Here is a 15,963-nt window from a genome sequence, read left to right as displayed (position 1 = left end):
TTTATCTCTCACACACACACTTTGTGACAGAATTGAATAAAGGCATAGCTGCTCCTTCTGAGTGGCTGAAGCACACCAAATTTCAGACAAAGAGGTGCTAGGTGCCTGTGCTAGGTGCCTTTCCAATTTAAATAGAGGGGCATGTATAATTTTTTATTTCATGGCAGTATTGCATACATTTTCTAGGCATTGTCACCCCTTCTGAAGCCAGAGAGTTGGGAGCAGGGTGTTTCGTTCAAGTTCATTTTTTATTGTCTTAGGGAAAATGATTCACTCACCACCACCACCACCCCAATTTTTGGGCAATTTGTATTAAAATGGCATGCATTGTACATTGTGCCCATATGTAAGTAGTTTGTAACACTTCAGAAGGATAGGTGGAGGGGTTTGGAAGTTATGATGAATAAAACCATTTGAGGCATTTTGTTTTCTGTTCAATTGACGTCAACAAGTTCCTTACACACACCCCTCCATCTCCACCCCCCCACCAAAGAAAAGCACTGTGATTGGATATAAAAAGGAGAAACTTGGGAACGTTGTTGCCTGGTTGGAAGGTAGAGCTGTCAATTTCAAAACCATAGCCCTTGGCCTGAAGCTTTCTTTTTATGGAGAACCTTGTGGGTTGTTTTTTTAAAACTATTTTTAACAGTGTGTCTCTGTCTATGTCCTCTGAATTTCTAAGGTTGGGCCCAAGACTTTGGGAGCAGCCATATTTGCTTCAATCCACTTGGGGGAAGCCCTCAAAAGGCAGGGAGGGGTGCCAAATTTTGGTGTCACACAGGAATTGCTGAAATTTGAGACTCCATTGCCCGATCAGTTCATGATTGTTCTATATTAGGGCTTCATCCAATGTCAAAACACACCCTTAATCCATTTATGCTTCCTTGAGTATCTTAGAGTTAGGGTAGGATAAAGAAATTTTAAACATGAATATTTCTACTAATGGCTACACCTCTTTTAGCTCCTATCCACTGATTTACTACTGGCTTCCATCAGGCTCGGCCGATTCATGGAAGATTCCTCCTCCATCCAGCAGTGAAAAGGTTATGCAGATTATAACTAATAAAAAGGGATTTACCGACTAGGGGAAGTGTCCCTTCAGTTGGTGCCAGGGTCCTGCTAGCTGGTGATGGACAGGATAATAAAACAGGAAAAAATTAACATGTAAGAAAACAGAGCTGCACCTGGAGAAACAGAAGCAAGGAGAACTGATGAATCTAAAATCAGAGCCAAAAAGCAGCTATAATTCATAAAAAAATATGCTTGTGCTTTCACTCCCACTTCCAATGTCTTGCTGCCTCTTATTTCAAAGACAGACAAACAACACACTGTTCTGTGTGGCATCTCCTGCTTTAAATCTTCCTGTCTTCAAGTTCTTGTAACATGAGTCGGCAGTCCAGGATCTAACCCGCTCCGAAGACCCGAGGGGGCATCCAGTGAGTGAAGAGGGGGAGGGGGGCATGTCTATTTTATGTCTACCTTGCCGCATTCTGTAGAGCTTGGAACTATTTTTGGTAGTTTTCTTGCATACATACTTCATTTGGACGTCACCTGTGGGAAATTTAGTAAGCTCCTTTGAACAGACCAAAGTGCTCCTTTAAATAAAGGAGAAAGGCTGGGATGGACACATCAGTCAGGCACCTGGTAAAGTTCGCTGCTTGTCCAAGCTCTGCCAAAAAAGATCCTGTAAGACAAGGGTAGGGAACCTGTGATCCTCCATATGTTGAACTTCAGCTCCCATCAGTCTCAGGCAGCATGGTCAGTGGTCTGGGATGATGGGATTTGTAGTTTTACTGTCTTAAGCAGCAGCTAACAGACCATTGTGATCCTGATTGCAAATGCTGCCATTGTGGATTCATGAGTGGTATTCAACTAAGTTTTACTCAGACTCTATCCTTTGAAGTCAAGGGACCTAACTTTAGTCATGTTCTTTTATTTCAATGGGTCTACTCTGAGTAAAATGTAGCCAAATACCATCTCATGAGCCACTGCCCCACCCCTGGAATCTCCTCACACTGAGAGAGAACCTTACAGTCCAAGCAGCTTAATAGAGGTTTGGCAGGTTTTGCAACACTGTGTGGAAGGAATGCACTCCCTGCTTTCAGACAGCTGTTACTTGCTGCTTTCATTTTGAGGAGACTTGATAATCTAGGGCCAACCTTCCTCAGCATACAGATGGGTGCAAAATTTGATTCCGTTTACACCGGAAGGCAAACCTACTTAATTTGCACTTTCTGAAACAATATGGAAACCTCCCATTCTTTGAAATTCGTTCATCTCTGAATTTTGCAATGAAGGTCTCTTGTCAAGTAATGCATACAAAATGCACATGCTAAGGTAAAGTGTGCATAAAAATCCATATATTTGTGGGAAATGCATATAAAATGCACTTTTTATGGGAAAGTGGCTTTGCAAAATTGTATATCCGGCAGAAACATTAAAATAAATTCTCACTAAAATGCTGGTGAATTTTCATGAGGAGGCTTCTTTAAAAAAAATAAATTGCAAGCTGAACTTAAATTTAGAAAAATGAGAAACCAAAATTGACAGATTTACCCACCCCTAGCTGCCAACTTTGTGACTTGAGGGCTACAAAAAATGTGATCGCCCCCACAACATAAGGAAAAACTGCCCGCAGCAAATGAGTGACAAATGCCCATTAAAATCTGACCATTTTGAAAGCTTCCATTTCCTTAGCTCACAATAGCACTTTGTACAAAGAGTGTTTAAAACTAAAAGGGCATGCTTGTGCCAGCAGTTTGCACCAAAACCCAGAGAGAGTCAGTAGTTAGTACTCCACTTTGTGGTTCAACTGTAGGAAAGAGGATTCCTTGTTAATCAACTCCCCACAAAATTCCTCACAATGTCTGAGCAGATGTTGCAAGGAACATTGTGTTTGCTCTCAAATAACCCCCTCCCCAGTCTGCTGTTTGAAGTACATGGACGAATGCAAAGGAGGACAGGGCTCCCGGGCCTTTAATAGTTGTGTGGAAGTGGAAAATTCAGATGTAGTTTTCACCCCAAGCGCCTACTGAAATTCAACCTTCTACATAACTTTCCCCAGCTCTGACACCTGCCTCGTGGTGGCATAGAATCCCACAAATCCCTGACCCCTTCTCCTGTATCCTTGTCCACCCCCCTTGCCTCCTCTACACACCTCTTGGAGTCCTGCATGTCCCTGACATGACCCTTGGTTGAGATGTCTTTGTTTGAGCCAAGATGGAGGACTTTCACTGGTGTATCTCTGGCTGAGCAAGATGAAGGTCTTCAGCCAGCAGAGCTGCCGCTGAGCCTAGCTGGAGATCTGCTTATTCCAACCCATTCCCTGCCCCAACATCCTGGTGGATGTTGGATTGCTCCCTTATTCAAGATCAGTGTCAAACCTGCACCATCTCATAGCACTGATGCAAGGCCTTCACGCCGCTGAAACTTATTACTTCGTATCTTTTTAACACACAGCTGCAGCCTATCATCTAGCTCTACCCACCTAGTGAAGGAAGAATGGCGAACATGAGAAAATCAGCAAACACTCTGTAAAACTGCAAAGGGAAAGGCGAGAACTTTCCACTGTTTAACCTTGGGGATAGCTTCACCAGGATGGGAGCCTCACCTTCAGGGCTTCTGGCCTCCTCATAAAAGCCACTCTGTAAACTGCCCTTCCATTTAGCCCCCGGCTCTACCGCTCCTTGTTTATTTGGTCTCCACTCAAACATGGCAGCCCGAAAGCCTGCATCTCTCCTGAGCAATTTATCTCCTCGTGTCAAATTCAAGTCAGGAAAGACATGGTTGGAGTTGAAAAGTGTATTTTGCAAGCTGGAGAATAACTCATAACCTCCAGCCACATGCCAAAGTCTCTAGCATCATTCCTAAAGGGAGGGTTATGTGTAAAAATACTAAACAGCTCCCCACCCTCACCAAATGAAGACAGCCCAAGATGTCTATAAATAGCAGAGGTCAAAATCAGCCAATTAAATTCAGCCAAGTAGGAGACTAAAAGCCATCAGAAAAATGAAGAGTCTTGCCCTTTGGGCAGAATGCCATGAAAGAGTGGGCATGAAGTATCTCCCAAGGAAGTTAATTCCAAAATCTGTGTATGGCTACTGAAAAGGCCTTCTGTTATGCTCCTGCCAAACACACTTCTGGCATTGGCGAGGTGCAGAAGAAAGTATCCCCTGAAAATGATACTTACTTTAAAAAATGAAAAATTCTAGTTCAGAAGAAAATTTGAGAAACTAGATGGCTGTTATGTTCTAAAGATTCAGAAATCAAAAGAGACCCTCACATTTGTGTGTGTTTGAGATAATTACTCAGAAGCTCAATCCATAATTTTAAGTATTTTGGAGTAGTTATCCCTGGTCTCTTCTTAGCTCACTTGGCACAAAAAAATGATTCACTGGTTGAGGTGAATTTTTTCCATTGCTACAATTCAGGATGGAGAAGCTGTAGCCCCAAATACGTTATTGGATGCTAAGTCCCATTCCACCCAGACAGCATGGTCAATGGTAGGGATGGCAGGAGTTGTAACACCACCTAGAGTGCTACTGGTTCCCTTTTGCTGGTTTAGATAGGATAGACACAGACAGACAGAGAGCTTGAATGTGAGCCTGCTATTGATCTACAACCACCCCTATTTGGACAAACAAAATTCCAAATTGAATCTATCATGGGAGCAAGTGGTTCACGTCCTGTTTTCCATAGACACTATCAGCGCAGAGTGTTGATCGGCAGGGACCCTGTGACAATAATGAAGCCAATTTCCCCCCTCTTTGACTGTCTATGAAGAATGATGTTTGGCTACCCCGTGTAGCGATCAAGAAATCCCTACCCTAATTTGTAATTTTAAAAAATCTTTTTTTGAAAAACACAACTAACAGACTGGCTTTTTTTTTTAAAGTGCCAAATATGTGATTTAAATTTATAATCCTTACAGATGCTTGGGGGGGGGGGAATAGAAGTGAGAAACCTGCCCTAAACATTGCTGGGCAGAGCAAAATCCACACTGGACTCCACACCAGGTATGTGTGCCAGCAGAGGAGTGAAGTTGGGGAGAAGTCCACACCTGCCTCTAGAGAAAAGTATAGCTGTGTGCAGCCTGCCAGGTCAATACTAACTAGCCTCACTGTCACATTATGACTTGTACTACACAACAAAAGTATTATACAATGCCTCTCAAGCAGGGTTGTGCTGGCATAGCCCTTCACTCCTTGTTCGGTACACCAGCTTATGACGTTATTCTCCAATATGACTATTGTTGTTCATATAGCTCCATCAATGTGCACGACACCTTGTATAGTACAAAAGGACAGGTCCCTGAGGAGGTGAAGTCTTTAATTTTGCACAGGGGAGATAACATAGGAGACGATTAAAGGTAAAGGGAACCCTGACAGTTAAGTCCAGTCCCGAACGACTCTGGGGTTGCGGCGCCCATCTCGCTTTACAGGCCAAGAGAACCGGCGTATGTCCACTTCTGCAGACAGTTTTTCCGGGTCATGTGGCCAGCATGACTAAACCGCTTCTGGCAAAACCAGAGCAGCACACGGAAACGCCATTTACCTTCCCACTGGAGTGATACCTATTTATCTACTTGCACTGTGTGCTTTTGAACTGCTAGGTTGGCAGGAGCTGGGACCGAACAGCAGGAGCTCACCCCGTCACGTGGATTCGAACCGCCAACCTTTTGATTGGCAAGCCCAAGTGACACAGTGGTTTAACCCACAGAGCCACCCACTTTTAGCCACGGATAAATGGGTCAAATATGCATTATTTCCTTTTCACAAGGTGAGCTTTCATTAGCTGTGTGGCAAAGTCTGATGGGTGTTGTACAAAAGAGGCAGAGAGAGCCCAGCACTTGCTGGAGTGGTGTAAGTCCACTCAGATGTGGAAAAAGCAAGGGTAGGGAACAGTTCCTGGCTTAAACTGTCCCAGTGTCATGTCCTCGATGAGCTATGTGGCCTTAGTGGCCTGTCCTAAGAACTACTGTGTTCAGGCAACAGGCATTAGGACTGAGCATGAGATATGCACACTTAGTAGAACATGCATGTATCCCAGCTCTTCCCCTGGCAGTTCTTTGCATTTGTGAGGAAATGTTTTTGTCGTTAAATTTTAATAAGTGTAAATTAAGCTCTCAGCTGAGAACTGCCACTTTGAGTCTCACATCAGAAACTGCATAAATCATAGCATCACCCATCACCCAAGAAGTGCAACGTTGTCCACCAGCTGTTGTTGCTTGGCATTCGCCATGTTCATGCACTTCCTTTTGCAAATTATATTAATTATGTGTAAATAAAAAAAGATGTCAATTAGCCAGGAAGCAATGAAGCACGACACATTTAGGATGGTGCTCTCAAGGACTGAACAAGCTGTCCACCTTTAAAATGGAGGGTGAGTTGTCCTCCTCCAAGGGAGCCTTTGGTTAAAGACAACAAATAGTCAGGAGGACTGAATGTGGGAAGAGTTGGCTGTACTTCTTTAGTACAGCCATAAAGCAATGGTATTGCCACCATTGGAGGACATCATTTTTATTAAGAACTGAACTGCTATTTGCCACCCATCTCTTGAAAAGTACCTAGCACTGAGACATGAGCATGCCATTAGAGCTATCCATTAGCTACAATGGTGGAACAGTAATCACAATACCATCCTTTCTTCTGTAGCTATAAGAGAAGAGATTCTGAGCATAGAAATTCTGGGCTAAATTCTGATGCCATTAGGCTAGTTCTCCTTTCAAGTCTGTGTTGGCAACCTGGTGCCTAACCATTGAGCAGACTTGTTGAAATTGCACAAGAGTTGCTTCAATTCCCCACCCAATACTGTGTCTTATTTGACTGAGACACCCAAGTACTACAGCCATATTGCTAAACTGCTTAAACAAAAAGAAAAATACTGGAACCATAAATAACATTTTTATAGGATGAAAATTCACAAAACAGTGTGAAAGCTTTTGTTACACAGAACTCTTCCTTAAACCAGATGTGTGTTTTTGCAAACAAGTTTAACCATTCATGTAAAATGTTGGGCTCAATCATAGTGGGATTACTCCTAAGCACTGAGCCCCTGTTCGAACTCTTGCACAATTCCCTGGATACATAGATCCAGGTTTAGGACAAGGTCTCTTGGGTGAGAGAACCCCAGCAGAGATTTAAAATAGCAAAACATGCAGCACTTCTAAGTTACTTCCAAAGTCCACCTTAGCATAGAAAGAGATCACACATAAACATGGTTTACTTACAAATCCCCTTCAAAGGCCAGGTTCATGTGCTTTTCCATACAGCAGCAAGAAAAGACAGGCAGTATAACTTTGATTACAAAGTGGTAAATGTTTCTAAATTATTTGTGTCGAAACACAAATATGGCTTGTTTAAGCCATGTGGTCTAAGCGTGGAGCACCCAGCTTAGACCTGCTTACTGGTAGGGTCCACGTAGTGGAATAGGAGAACAAATCGTTTGGTAGCCCTTCCTCCCAAGGTGAGGGGGAGTGACCTAGCAGGACAGCTTACTCTATGGTCTTAGCCCCTTCATGCATTAATTAGTTAAGCAGGTTGGTTATATGAGGCTGAATATCCCATATATTCGACATGTCATGGTGTTGTGCTTTTCCTCCTAAACAAAATCATTTTGTTTTGGCTTTTTGATTTTGCTTGGAATCACTAAGAAATTTATCCTTGAGAAATTATCTTCATAACATAACTATGTTGTAAGGACCTGCTGCGTGAAATAAGGGGAGGACAAGTGAGCATTAGAGCATTATTTATTTACTGTTCTGCCCTGGTGAAAATGCTTTGAGGTACTACTAAGAACACCTGTTTTTCACAATTTTCCAGTCAATGAAACACAAGCAACAGGCAGTGCACCTCTGGTGCCTGTACTGATTGATGGTGCCCGTGAAGCAAAGTACTAATGTATCTGCTTGCCTTTCTTAAGTGTGCAAGATGTGACTTGGTGGATCAAGCCAGAAGTTAATCTAATAAAGACCATAGACCTCAAGAGTGGTGAGCTGGGTGTCCTGGAAATTCACCAGCAGGACACAATGGAAATAAGTCCCCATCTGTTGTTTGTCCTCAGAACCTAATAATCACAGCTACACTGCCTCTGACTGTGGAAGACTCAGAACAACTTGTCACATGGTTCCAGTTCCTTGTGGGGACTATGCTTAAACAAATATTTGTCAGTAAACTATTGCTTCATTGGAAGCAATCATTAGCAGAAAAACCAGTTGCTAAAGAATAGAGACAAGTTTATCCGGTTTTGTATGAAAAATTAAGCAATCAAACAATGGCCTTGAAAACTCTTAAGATGACATCAGAGAAACATCTGGCTCAACTGGTTAAGATTTAACTTTAGTTTTTAACACAGTGAATGCTTAAGTATTGCAGGGGGTAGACAATAAGATGCTTTATGGTCCTAAAGAGAGCCATAAAATATTTCAAGTCACCGAGAACAGGGCGGAATTCCACCTTTTGAATGGGTCCAGTTTGGAGTTGATAATGTTTAGCTCTGTCATTAAAAAACTCTGCTTGCTGATTTCTGCGCATCAAACCTTCATACCCTTCATACAGGAACAGGTCACGGCCAGTAACCATACACACAGAGGAAGGGTTAGATTCTGTAGTGATTATTCACACTACCACCAGCACGGCATGGTGGGGGGCAGCATCCTTGGGGCAACCAGGGCAAGGCAGCTGTGAGGTCAAGGGAACTCTGGGTTGGTGTTAGCAGCCCCGCAAGGTCCACACACCCCTGTGGGGCTTCCCAGACCTTGCCCCATTCCCATCCCAGTGTGATCAGTACCACTGCTGTTCTGCCCCCTCCCACCGGTATACATTGCTGCTGATTCACACACATATGTACATGTCGGAGGTCTCCAGGGAAATGATGCCATAAGATTAACCATGCGATATACAAAAGCTCTGTGTTTCACCTATGACAGCTGTTACACACATGCAAAATATTATGACCTGGGACATCCACGATAATTTGGATCAGGAATAAGGCACTAGTGGAAGGAGATTAATGCTTTCTCCCCATACTATTTTCCTGTTCCATGCTTTCCCTGCCCTGAAGTTGGTATTTGTCTCATGCTTGTGGGGCAGGAATGGGCAACCCACTGATATCTTTCTGGTATGTATACATTTTCTTCAATAGAGCAAATAGCAGCTCCTGGAGGGCAATTTGGACCAAGAAACCGGGGGGGGGGGATTTGTTCCTCCAATGCTATGGTCCTGATCCAAATCAAGGCATTCTGCAGGTTCTGTTAATATTTTTTAAACACTGCAGGAGAAGCTCAGTAAATAATGAACATGCATGAACTCACCCTTAGTCAAGTAAATACCATTAACTTTCATTGCCTCTTATGTCTGCTGCATATCCAGAAAATGCAGCTAAATGATTGTGAACAGATTCAGATAAACTGCTACGACCGCTGATTAAAAAGTGCTTAAATACCAGTGAAAGTTAATGGCCCTTTGAGGTCTAAAATGCCTTACAGTTGCTCCCTGGAAAACTACTAATGCCAGTGTAGTCACAATGAAGCCAACAGGACTTCTCTGACACAATTGCTTAGAGAACTGCACTAAGCACACAGGGGGGAGGCTGTGAGAGAGGGTAATTTTTAAAGATCTGCGGTACAGACAGCAATTTCAAGTTTCACATCCAAAGACAGAAGAGAGATACAAACATACACCCCTTTTTAAGATGACCAGGGCAGCATGTGCTCTGGTTCTCACCCCGCGAGGTAGATCTGTGAGGGCAGAAAAAAGGGGCCTTTTCTGTGGCAGGCCTGCCGTCACTCAGAAGGCAAGAAAGAAAAATGTTTAGAGAGGCACTTCTTGTTTAATGATCTCAACTTCCTCATATTATGGTATTTGCAAAGTTTTTGTTAATATTTCATTGATACAATTGAATCCCTTTTTATGGCTTTCTTAGGCTTTTGTTTTGTTCTACCAAAGGCAAAAATAAACAAACGAATGGCACAATCTCTTCTTTCACATATCGTCACCCAACATGCCGTGGTTTTCTTCTTCACAAACCAAAGCATTTTCACAAACAAATGTTTTAGGTGCGCTGACTTAGGAACAAGCCACACTGAACTCAACGGGGCTTCCTTCTCAGTGTGCAAACCCAGCATCTGGCTGTTAATGTTTCAGAACAGGAATGCCAGCTCCTTCGGGGCCATTTTGGAAACCCCCAACCAGCATCTGAGTAGGTCAGAATTGCTGGCAAACCGTGTTTCCCCCTTCGCTTGAGAAGTTGGCCCTCTGGTCTCCCTCTTCCTCGGAACTTTTTGGTAATTCTTGTCTCTCTCGCACAGAAAGCTTATCCGGAGGAGGGGGAGGAGGGGCCTGGCAATCCCGCTTGGCCAGTTCCAACCGGAGAAGACAAGGGATCCCCACTGCCTATAGCCACAAAGGCTTCCTCAGTGTCTAAAGAGCTGGCCGGCATGTGCACTGCACCATCCCTGCCGGGTCGCTTCCACCTTTGCCTTGAAACATACTGAGAGGAGAGGTTCATTTTTTCCCCTTCTTTCCCCCTGAAGCCGGTGATGGATTTATTTCCTTAACAAAAAAGACAGAGAGTTTACAGTTCGGCTTTCACAAATGCATCTGATAGTTGTATAATCCCAGCAGGACAGGAAGATCCCACCCGCCGGGCCATTCTTCACCCCCCCTTTCCACCACCCCCACTACCCCCTTTCTGAGGCCTCAGACAGTCCTCAAACAACAACTGTCTGCAAGGCCCAGCTAATCCCTCACAGGTGACCTCAAGGCAGCCGACGCCTCTCTGTAAACTCTTGCATTCCACAGCCTGGCTTAACCCCTCATGCGCTGCGGAAGCACCCTGAGCTTTGTGGTTTGAAAGAACCCAGGAAGGCGGGGGGGGGGTGGGGGGGGCAAAGAGAGGTAGTTCCCCCAGGTCAGGCCGGGCTGCAAGCAACATGGTGTTTTCTGAATCCTCCCTTCCACCTCTTTTGGTCAGAGGTTAAAAGCCTAATGTATTATTATAAAGCAAAAAAGAAAAAAGACTAGCATTCTTCCCTATAAATCATTCTAACGATCTCGGCACATGTGGGAGCCAGACCATGCGAAAACCTCCTCCACTGCTGCTGCTTCTGTATCCTCCACGCTTTATTTACTTGCTGTAACTAGGGACTTCATGTTCAGCTATCTGATAATGAGGCACACATTTCCCCCCCCCCCAAAAAAAGTGACACCTCTTTGCCTTCCCTTGGGAGGATGTTGCTCTGTTCTGGCGATGGAGAATGTCCCGAATGGTGTGGGGTTCGGTGTGCACACCTTGCGGCAGGAGGCACGCTCAGCTCTTCTTCTGAAGCCTCTGGTTTCTGCTTGGTGAACTTCATCCCTCTCCTCAGCCATGATCTCACCAGGTGGCCTGAGGCAAGCTGTTATCTCTCAGTCCCCCATGTGCAATATGGGGAGATTCATGCTGACCTATCTTGCAGGGTTAAACCTCTCCAAAGGTGCAAGCTCAGAGAGATCTCATTCCAAGCAAGCTACTTTATCTTTATCTAATTTGCTTCCTGCCCAGGGAAGGGAAATTGCATCATAGTTTGTCACCATGCATATCGTTGAGTACCCGATTGCTGTTGAGGACATATGGCCCAGCTTGAGTTTTGTTTTTGTTTTTCAGCCCCACTGTTCACAGATGCAACCAGGGTTGCAGGCCCACATGTTCAGTGGTTTCTGTATGATACTAAGAGACATTGTAGGTTTACTGTTTCTAACATAAGGATTACTACACGATTCAAAAAGTATATGAAACACAATAAGCAAAAAAGATAGACGGACATTCAGACTATTCCTTCTGTTAGATGCACATGGGAATCTGTTAAAATCCCACATAAAAGAGGAATTTGGGCAGCAATTCACACAATACGGTTTTACTCCCATTTCCCAACTAGATGATTCAGCTGTTTGTCAGAAGTTACTCTGAGATGCTGTAAGAAACCACAAGAGGGTCATAGAAGAGGATCCGTAGAGCAAAGGTAATAATGTTGATAGGAAACACTTTAAGGTTATCAAGCAGTCTTGCTATATGTGGATTTCCTCCTTCACTGAAGGAGCTGTATTTTAGGTGACTATTGCACTCTCAATTTGAGAGCTGCTGTGGTAGGGTTGCCATATTTCAAAAAGTAAAAACCAGGATACCCCGGAAGTGATTTTTTACGAAGACCAAAAAATTGTTGGTTACGAAAACACCAAACGCTGTTTTTTCAATTGACTTGCCTAAGATCTAGGTCTAGGACAAAGCACTGCCTTTCAGAAATTCCCCCCAGATGTTGATTCCGCCTGTGAAATCCCAGTAATGTCCAGGAAAATCCGGGCATATGGCAGCCCTAGCTGTCATGAACAAATGTTCTACCTCTTAGAACCTTTGAAGTCTAGTGCCGTTTGTTCAGCTGGGGATGGGAGGGTGATGGAGAGGTCTTCATAGTAGTGTAAATAGCTTGGCTGGTGTGTTTTGTGTATGGAGGGATACCATGGTGAATTTCAGCATTGTCATAAATGCCTGTCACTAGTGAATATAGAGGCTAAGCCAGAAAGGTGAGGGATATAATAATAGCTGCTTGTCAGTGAGATATAGCATTGGCATTGCATAGAAAGAAATATTGTAAAGAACAAAGCACAAGACTGTTACTCAACAGTGTAAGTAAATTGGGGGCCACATAGTATCAGCAACTTGTCAGATGAGCATTTGTGTAGGTCAGTTAGGGTATTGTAGCACAAGATTATAACTAAATTGGCACCATAAAAAATGTGTCTGTTGATGCACACATGAAGAATTGTAGCATTTTTATTAAAAAGGCACAGAGATTAAGTGGACAGGAACTTTTTCCCTTTTTTTTAGACACTTGCCCTGGGAGGTTGGTAATCTCGTTCAGGCTTTGCTTTACATTAGAATATGACTATTCAGGAGCATGGTGCTATGGATGCAGCCTGTGGTATTGCATTAAGAGTCTGTCACTGGGAGTGTGGTGATGCTTTATTGGATAGGAGCCTCCTGTTGCAGTTCCCTCGACATGTTTTCATCAGTGTTCCAGCCTACCCTGCGCTTTTAACTTCAGTGAGACCTCAGGAACCAAATTATTTGTAGTGCAAATAACCTCACTCCGACAGGTATGAGAAGATAAAACTGGACCACCGGCTGACCGATCAATAACGAGTGTTTAATACCTGTGCTGAGATTTTTCTACAGAATGACGACAGCTGTGGAGAACAAAGGGCTCTTTTCTCTCTTGCACACTTTCATTTTTTTTGTAGGAGGGATGCCAAACTTTGGAGAGATCAAAGTACAAACAGTGTCCAGAGATGATCCCATACAATAAAAAAAGGAAGAAGAAAAATAACAAAAATTGAAAGATTGCGTTAGGCTTGTTAACTTACGGCTAGGCTGTCATATGCTATGCAAGCTGTAATATGCCCCCTAGTGGCAATAGTGATAACCCATCTGGCTAGCTATTTTAAGGAGAGACGAGAGAGATAAAAGTTGAAATCACTGGTTTTTTTGAAGATACGAGTGAGTAGATTTGGGATTCAGGGAGCCTGCAAATGTAACGTGGAGAAGATGTGACTTACATTCTCAGCTTGGCTACTGGAGTTTGTCAAATGTGCATTTTATGGGAAATATATCCTTCCTTCTATTTTCTGCGCTGTGGCATGAGTGCCAATAACAGCACCATCCATGCACAAGAAGGATGTGTCAGCAGGCTTGGAGAAAACCACAAGGTTTGCAGATATATATAAATCTCTTTAACAATTGCTAAGGGGAGGGGAATCTTCCCAAAACAGCACGGTGTGGACTGAGCATGCTCAGTAGCTTACATTTGGCAAAACCACCACCACCACCCATGTTGAAAAGCAGCCCTTACCCTCACTAATCTCAGAGTGTGAGACTGGCTCAGAGTGCTACTTGGCTGCCACTGCATTATGGTAACCAATTAGAGAAGAGGCTCATGTATTTGCCAGTGGATTTTACCAAATGAGAACAATGGCAATAGAGTGAGCCAAGCTGGACAGAGCAGAACATTTTCCAACATAGCCTGTCTAAGCAGCATAGAACTATGCACAAATGACACCTCAAAATTCTCCACCTATTTGTGGGAAGAGAAACTGGGGACAATTTCCTACCCTGTGAGTAGGGAATAAATCTTCAACAGTTTCTTGGATTTAGAGTGTACCATTAACAGTGGCAATAGCACTTTTCTTTGGGTTTTGTGGGGTTTTCTTGCCACTGCCACTGCTGCTGCTGTTGCAAGTGACAACAGCAACTGTGCTGGAAGTCTGGCCACCATTTTGCATCTTCCACAATGCTCTGGACTTAGCAGCATTCCAGCATATTGTGGGGAGGAAATTGGTGGTCTGGAGAATCTCCAGAATAGCATATGGGGGAAGAAAGGGGAGATCATTGTGTCTGGAAAGCACAAATGCTTGCACCCACAATAGTTATCATAATAGTGTGACACTGAATTCCTCCCATTGTCCTTATACAGCAAATGTATGGTGGTGGTGAGCTTGAGATAAATATTTGCTATAAGGCACAGCACAGAATAGCCTAAGAGTTTGCTCTTCCTTTCATTGTTGATGCTGCATTTACCAGTGAGGAATTGCATGTGCAGCTTGATCCTCCCCCAAGTTGGGATGGTTCAGGAGGAACAGACAGGATAGGGCCTGTCACTGCTGCTATCTACAGTGCCTGCTGCTTGAGGCAGATGCCTTACTTTGCCCAACGGTAGGGCCAGCCCTGGTTGTGCCAGTGCAGAAGAGAAAACTGGCACCAAGAACAGAGTTTCTTGGCTGACAAAGGAACCGAGGTAAATGGGAGATGGATTTGTACCAAAGTGGTGGCGACAGTCATTGGAGGGGAAGAGGGTGAGTATCAAGAGGGTTCACAGTACCATCGCCTGTCATCAGAAGCCTGGAGGAAGAGTGGCTAAAAGTAATTAATTCTGTCTGATTTTTGTGTGAACATCAGCTCGTCAGTATGCCACTGATTCATTTCTCATGAAAGTAAATCACATAGAAAGTGGAAGGAAACATAGAAAGCCTCTTGGTGTCAAGAGAAAATTCACAAGGATGTCAGGGTTGTTGACTAGGCTTTGTCATGCATCTTGATTTCTTGCTGAAAAAGGGCCAGAAATAAATTGTGAGGGGAAAGGAGGAAGAAAACCCTGCTTTAGGCCTTCTTAAATGATGCAGCCTGGGGCTGGAAAATAAATGTTGGCAACCCAGGGGTGCCTCTGAGAGGAGCAGAGGGATTCCACGCCCCACCCCAAGTATCAAACCACATGAGCTTATGTATTAGCCATAAGCAACACTGTATCAAAAATGGTAGAACCATACCCACTTCGTCTCCCAAACTCTTAACCTACCTCAGGTCCTGAGGTCATTACACTGTATATTTCTTCACCCTTGATCCACAATTATTAATTGCCATTTGCAGGGATGCCATTGGAAATTGAAATGGGGGCAGAAATTGGATTTGGCTGTGGTGAAGTAACAAATTTCTTAAACAGGGTCAAGATGGCCTGCAGACATTGAGGTTCCATCTACTCTATCCTTACAATACCAACCCTGTAAGGAAGACTAGACTAAGAGAGAGTGGTTTATGTGAGCATTGCTATGTGTTTTTATTGGTTGAAAGCTGCCCAGAGTGGCTGGGGAAACCTAGCCAGATGGGTGGGGTATAAATAAATTATTATTATTATTACTACTATTATTATTACTACTACTACTACTGCTGCTGATCTGGGAAATTCAAGGCACACACAGAAGGACACACACACACGAGGGCCTATGGCTATAGCATTCTTAGATTAATGCCCTGATAATACTATTATGAAAAAATTAACCTTTCTAGTCCATTTATACAAATGGTCTTATATAAATTAATTTTGTTCCCCTATCATCTTTGGGCTAGAGCCGCAGTAGACCCAGGCCTCATCTGCACTAT

General features: G+C 43.6%; 1 long non-coding RNA gene across 1 annotated transcript in view; it reads right to left on the bottom strand.

Annotated features, from left to right (window-relative positions):
* Positions 1-345: 345 nt before the first annotated feature.
* Positions 346-15,963, bottom strand: part of LOC310765136 — a 31,353-nt gene continuing 15,735 nt past the window's right edge. Inside the window, exon 3 of the long non-coding RNA XR_014549457.1 lies at positions 346-1,684. This is a non-coding gene — a long non-coding RNA (uncharacterized lncRNA). The remainder of the gene's footprint in view (positions 1,685-15,963) is intronic.

Source organism: Podarcis filfolensis, assembly GCF_964270895.1.
Source record: "Podarcis filfolensis genome assembly, chromosome: 6".
Taxonomy (NCBI): Eukaryota; Metazoa; Chordata; class Lepidosauria; order Squamata; family Lacertidae; genus Podarcis; species Podarcis filfolensis.
The sequence above is the reverse complement of the archived record's forward strand: the minus strand, read 5'-3'. Positions and strand labels throughout refer to the sequence as shown.